We start from the raw sequence: 7,500 nt of genomic DNA on the forward strand, positions 1-7,500 counted from the left end.
GTGTTACTGCCTGGGGTAAGACAAGTGGGGATATTAGCCACACACAAGGACACAGAATTACTAATTCCTGTTTCTGGAAACTGCATAATACCAAGCCCAACACCTCCCCCCTGGCACTGGTTCCACAGTGTGCCAGTGCTTCTTGACCCGACAGCAACAAGGAACAAATAAAGTTTCAACCTTAAGTGGATACCAAGACAAGGAACGTGACCACATGCAAAGTAGGGCCTGGACAGCTTTTCTCAAAGACCTTCAGGCAGAGCAAAGCTAGCACTCCCTTCAGACCCCACTCAATCCAAATACAATACAGATTTTAACTGGTCCCCACTTTTGTCCACCTGCCAACGCTCAGGTATACAGATCCCACTTTACAAATAAGAAAACTGAGGTCTAGAATGATTATGTAACTTGTCTGAAGTCAAGCCCAGAAGAGGGCAGGACTGGGATTGAACCCTGACAGTGGACGCCACTCCAGTGACACAGCTTCAACCAAGTCTGTTTCCTATAGCCCAAGGACCTGGAACTTCCTATACTGGGAAGAACATGCCAACACTTCACCAAGAAAAAGATCACAGAATAGCCTATACCTAGGATAAACGATAAAAAGTCTGTGTAATTATGTCACAGTTCAAAAGGAAAAAAATGGAGGTGGGGGTGTGCCCAGGTGGCACAGTCAGTGAGGAGGAGAAGAAATGACACATTCATTCAGGTACCCTCAATTTGCAGCTGATCTCTGAAAGATATTCTCCAGGTAGGTTTAACAAAAACAAAAAACACCCCATATGGAACTGGATCCTGATGGTCCCTAGTAAGGGCTGACCAACATCAACTAGTTCTTCCGGTCAACAAGGCCCAAAGTAGCAGGGCCTCAGCTTCCCAGCCAACTCTACTTGCCTGGTCCATCCAGCTGCCTGCCTCTCTTCCAGGGAGACCTTGACTTGTGACACAAATCTTCCTGGAGACCAGAATCCTTTTTTCAAGCTCAAATGTCAACACAATTCAAATTAAGGCCAAAGGAGATAAACAAAGTAGGGAGAGACACAGTGCTCATGCTCTCGAAAAACTTTAGTCCACCTGCAACTTCTGGCACCCTGGTCTTTGCCTTTACTCAGATAATCCATTTTTAATGAAACAGAGAAGTTACCTTTTAGGCCCAAGAATACACCACATTACCTTTCCCTGCTGGATCATTTCCCCAAACTCTGCAGCCAACATCACAGAGTGGATGCCCTCAGAACTGCTGAACTTCCCCTAATCCCATTACCACCACTTTTAATCTCGATATCAGATAAAAACAAATCCTCACTTAAAAAACCCCAACCTTCACTTGAAATCACCTTCTCCAAATGACCTCCACTGACAGTTCAGTTTGGAGAAAGACACAACTAGGCTGAGGGAAAGGGGGCATGTCTAGAAGGCACCTGGTGACACAATTTCCACAACTGCCAGCTGTTACATGTTCCTGGCCCTCTGGCGCTCTACTCTCATACCTGGCTACCTCTTCCCCACTTCTATTCTTCACCCTGGGCAATGACAGCAAGTAAGTAGCTAACTGTGAAAGGTCATTTTACTCAGAGCGGGAAAAACGGGCAGGCGAAACTTGCAGGAGTCTGAGACAAGCTGAAAGTCACAGAGGTGGCAGTAGGGCCGGGATTCAAACTGGGGTCTGTGTCACGCTGGTGGTATCAGTCTTTGAAGTAGGCTAGTAAAAACGAGACAGCACTGGATGCCAAGAAGCTGCTTCAGCCCTTTCCAGTCACCCTTCCCTAGAGTATTCAGATAACACTAGGCTCCTATCACAGGATTAGGAATTCTGAGGCTTGATTTCAGGAAACAAAGTCCAAGTCTGGCAGGAGAGAGTAGAAAGGTCAAAGATCAAGATGTTGAGACACATCTGCTTCTCAGACACCTTCAGAACACTCTCAAGAGCACATTTTGTTTTTACCCAATTGCTTTTTGAGGGAAAAAAATGTAAAAACAAACAAACAAACCTCAGTCTTATAAACAAGATTCCTGGGGCGCCTGGGTGGCTCAAGACTCTTGATTTCCATTCAGGTCAGGATCTCACAATTCCAGGAGTTCGAGCCCCACGTCAGGCTCTTTGCTGACAGTGTGGAGCCTGCTTGGGATTGTGTCCACCGCCGCCTATCTCTCAAAAATAAATTAAAAAATAAATAAACAAGACCCTATCAAGCTGTGATTGAAGAAATGGGACATTCATGGAACCTTTCTGGAAAACTGATTTCTATCAAGCTTTTTAAAAGAATGCACACCTTCTGATTCAGTGATTCTCTCTCTAGACATAAAAAAGGAGAAAACTTAAAACTCATGTCCAAAAATAGAATGAAATTATGGTACATTCATATGATAAAACATTAGGCAACTATTTAAATAGAGCATTTTGGGGGCGCCTGGGTGGCTTGGTTGGTTAAACGTCCATCTTCAGCTCAGGCCATGATCTCGTGGTTTGTGAGTTCGAGCCCCACGTCAGGCTCTGTGCTGACAGCTTCGAGTCTGGGGCCTGCTTCAGATTCTGTGTCTCCTCCTCTCTCTGTTCCTCCTATGCTCATTCTCTGTCTCTCAATAATACACATAAAAAAAATTTAAATAGAGCAGTTTTGAAATGCTCACAATGTAACTTTTTTTGAAAACTTAAGAGTATAATCAATTTTGTTACTAATAGGACAAAACTGGAATAAAAAGATTAAAGAACAGTTTTTGACATCTAACATTATCTTAACATGGTTATTTTTCTATTTATTTAAAATGACCACTAACTACTTTCATTAAAAAAAAAAAAATCCTTATAACCTCATTTTCAAATAATATAGACCAATAATCACCACTATTCCCTTTCAGGGTTCAGTCAAGAATGGGAAAGATGGCTGTTTGCCTGAACTTTGACACTAGACTTCACCTATTTCTTTTTTTAATGTTTTATTTATTTATTTATTTTTGAGACACACACACACACACACACACACACACACACACACAGCATGAGCAGGGGAGGGTCAGAGAGAGAGGGAGGCACAGAATCTGAAGCAGGCTCCAGGCTCTGAGCTAGCTGTGAGCACAGTGCCCGATGCGGGGCTTGAACCCACGAACCATGAGATCATGACCCGAGTCGCTTAACCGACTGAGGCACCCAAGAGCGTCTTCATCTATTTCTTTAGAAGAGAATATATCCTATGATTTAAGCTGGGATGTGATTTGAGAAGTTGTAGCCTATTTTAGACCTAGAAAGAAATTTTAAGGGTGTTAACAATTACCCTTTTCAACAGAAGTTTAGGGTTTGTCTTCTAGATGGTTTTCTGTGCCTTACCAGCATTTCAAACTGTTCTCTAAGCATGTACAATTTTTAAAAACTAACTTGGGATCAAACTATGCAGGCTGTATTATGTGCAACCCATTGACATCTTTGCACTTCCATTCCCTCACTTTTTTGAAATGGGTACACCCATAACCCATTAAGCTTTTAACAACTTGTGAAAGCACTAGAAAATCAAGGCAGTTAGAAAGTCATTGTACACCCTCAAATAGTTACCATGATCAGCAATTTCACTTACTAAGTATCTACCCCAGAGAAAATACACATATGTCCACACAAAATCTTGTGCATGAATGTTCAGAGCAGCACCATTCACAACAGCCAAAGTGGAAACAACCCAAATATCCACCAACTACTGAATGGATAAATAAAATGTGGCATGTATTCACATAATGGAATATCATTCAGTAATAAAAGGAATGAAATACCGATTCATGCTATAGCACAAACCACAAACAGAATATTCAGAGAAGTCAGATGTCACAGGCTATATATATAGTATAATTTTTGAAATATTCAGAATACACAAATTTATAGAAACATAAAATAGAACGGTGGTTGCCAGGCATGGGGGAGGGGGGCAATGGATGGAGAATGACTGCTAATGTATAGAGGTTTCTTTTTGAAGGAATGCAAATGTCCTAACATTGATTGTGGTAATGGATGCACAACTCTGAATAGACTATGAACTATTGAAATGTACACTTTAAACCAGGGAACTGTATTGTATGTGAAGTGTATCTCAACAAAAAGGTTCTTTCTTTAAAGGGGCACCTGGGTGGCTCAGTAGGTTAATAAGCATCCTACTCTTGGTTTCGGCTCAGGTTATGATCTCACAGTTTGTGAGTTTCAGCTCTGCGCTGGGCTCCTCTGTCCCTTTTCCACTTGTGTTCTCTCTCTCTAAAAATAAAAAATTTAAAAAGACAGATTTGGTGGGATTTTACAATAGTGTAATACTCAAGTTACACACAATTTATATTCAAATAAATGTTGGGGGATGAATACATTAATAAAGAATGAACCTACCAAAGGAGTCACTTTTTGTCTTCCCCTGCACATAGTAAGATCTCAGGTACCAATCGCTGACACTGACTGGGCAATCGTATTCACATGAAACCCGAATATTAAAACAACACAAAACAACTCAATGTTTAACAACACACACACACACACCAAATTTTTTATTAAAAACACAGGATTCACAGTAAGAAATGCTACCCATACATGTTTATTATGTTTATTACCCACTTCATCTCCCTCTTAAAATATTTTTCCCAGGCCAGTGCTGAACCACAGCCCAAACCCACTCACCACATTTCAAACTAAGTGGGAAATGTACGGTAGACAGTACACAGAGGCAACTACATGCCACACTGCTTGGACTATAAGCAAGTATACTGCAATTTCTGGGCCTTAACATCATAGTTAAAATTCACATTCCTTGTAAGTCACTACTGACCAACTATGCCCCCTCCTAACAATATTAAGAGAAACTATTTGCATTTGGTATTAAGGACACACCAAATTCTTTTTTAATTTTTAGAAAATATTTATTTATTTTTGGGGCGCCTGGGTGGCTCAGTCGGTTAAGCCTCTGACTTCGGCTCAGGTCAGATCTCACGTTCATGGGTTCAAGCCCCGTGTCAGGCTCTGTGCTGACAGCCAGCTCAGAGCCTGGAGCCTGCTTCCAATTCTGTGTTTCCTTCTCTCTCTGCCCCTCCCCCTCTATGCTCTGTTTCTGTATCAAAAATAAATAAAACATTAAAAAATTTAAAAAAATATTTATTTTTAAGAAAGAGAGCGCACGTGCATGGGTGGGGGAGGGGCAGAGAGAGAGAGAGAGAGAGAGAGAGAGAGAGAGAATGAATCCAAAGCAGGTTCCAGGCTCTGAGTTGTCAGTCCAAAGCCCAACCCAGGGCTCGAACCCACAAACCGCGAGATCATAACTTTCACCGAAGTCAGACACTTAACTGACTGAGCCACCCAGGAGCCCCAGGACACGCCAAATTCTTGCTCACTTATCTCCTCAGTTTGTTCACTCTAAGAATATTTTAGGTCCTCTTCTAGAGGCTGAGAATACAATAGGGAATTAAAATAGGTAAAACCAAGCAAACAAAACCCTGCCTGAATGGAACTCACATTCCACTAAAAAATTAAAATAACTTCAAATTTTATTGTTACAAACTCATGTCTAATGATTTAAAAATATACTGTCAGCATCTGCAAAGAATCCCCAATATTCTCACCTTGCAAACATGCAGTCTTTGCTAAACAGCAAAAGCCACAAAGATCTAAAAAATATTAGTAGCTGTTTCCAATGTCAAGCTTTTCTTTCCTTCTTATATATTTGCTGGAAACATAAAGACAAACATCTACTTTATAAGTTCATTCAGAATCAGAAATCAAAACACTTTACAATTGACACAGATGACAATGGCTTGTCAAAAGATTTGAACAGCCAGAGCCTACAAAATCACTGAAGAACCGAATGGTTTTTGCTTTAAATTAAGAACAAGGACTCCAATCTCCTTCTAGATCTGTAAATCTCAAGTCATTCAATAACCTGAATTGTGTAACAGAAAAATATTGCATCTCCCCAACCTTCAAAAACAAAAGTGCAATTTAGTACAAAGATCACAACAACTGGCTCAAAAAAGTAACTTTTGGAAACAAAGTCTAAATTCCTTTGAATGAATAATTTAGTGGAAACTTTACAAAGTGGCCAACAATTCTCTTGCAATTCTTAGGTAGGTTTTTTTTCCTCTTCATCCCCATCCAAGCTAGGGAAGCTAGCCCTATCAGCACCCCAGAACAGCCAACGTGTCCTTAAAATGTAGCCACTTTCAAGTTTTAACGTTCTTCTGTAGGTAGAGCTCCTTGTCTGCTGCAAATCGGCTGTGACTGAATTCGAGCTAGATACACACAGGTGGGCTCATCTCCTTCCAGTTAAAACCAACTAAAATGATTTTAAGAGCTTTACTCCACAGCTTGACCTCCTGGATACTATGTTTCCTTCCAAGGAAAGGGGTATGGTATGCAACAGGGGAGCAATACATTTTGTTTCAGATCATGCTTTTCCTTCTGGATTTAGTCAATGGAAACCATCTGAGAGGTTTATCTTCCCCAGCTTGAAGTTTTGGGGGAGAAGAGCTTGGTTATCTATAATACTTTGAAGGAAAGATCATCCCCATCCAAATTAAACTAAAAGGAACGTTTTATTAAATTACTGGCAAGATCGTAAAACAATGTACCACCAACCAAAACCTACTTGGAACTGAAAACGTCCATAAATCCCGTCGGGTATAGCTTTACCCCTTACAGACTACAATTTCTAAGGACTAACAACCTAAGGAACTTGACAGCCCCATTCATAAAAAATCTCCCAACCATTATTACACCACCAAAGAGCCAAATGCCTTTAGAGAGAGGCACAGAGACTTGGTTTTTGTAAACGCGGACAGGTAGAGACCTCTCAAAGGGAAGCAAAGACACTTCAATTCTCAAAAAGCAGACTCCAAGAGGTCACTTCTTGCATCCAGCACACACACACACAAAACTGAACCCAAAGATCATGACCTCACCAGGTTGCAGAAAACACGGAGTAACAAATAAAAATAACATTTCAAAAAACAATGCATGGTCCTGAGTAAATGGGAGGTCAGCCACTCAGCAAAAGCACATGACTCATCCACGGGCCTGAATGCAAGTATTTACACTGTCCACTATACCAAACTGGGATTTCCCATTTTCATCCAAGGCCGGGCCATGGGGGCAGCCGGGTAAAGTTATGCTGTTTCCGTTTTTCTTTTGGGAGGGGGGGATCATTTTATTTCGCTGAATCACAACTCCCCCACATCCCCACCCCAAAAACACCGCGAACAGAAGAGGCCGTGGCAAGGACGCCAGCGAGCACCGACCGAGCAAAACAAAGCGCCCAGCGCACGGCTGCCAGCCTGGGAGTGGGTGGGTAAAGGGGGTCAGGCTCGCCCCACACGGCACCGCTCCCACCCCCGGGGTTGTCTCTCGGGAGGCGTGCAGGGGCAGCCTCCTCCCTCCCCCTGGGGACCAGACCCATTCTCCGCAGAGCTCCGAGGACCGCCTGGAAGGCGAGGAAATGGGGGCGGGGGCGCGCTGCCCCAGCTCAGGCAGGAGGACCCAGGCGACAGGGG

This window comes from Suricata suricatta, chromosome 12, assembly GCF_006229205.1.
Source record: "Suricata suricatta isolate VVHF042 chromosome 12, meerkat_22Aug2017_6uvM2_HiC, whole genome shotgun sequence".
Classification (NCBI taxonomy): domain Eukaryota; kingdom Metazoa; phylum Chordata; class Mammalia; order Carnivora; family Herpestidae; genus Suricata; species Suricata suricatta.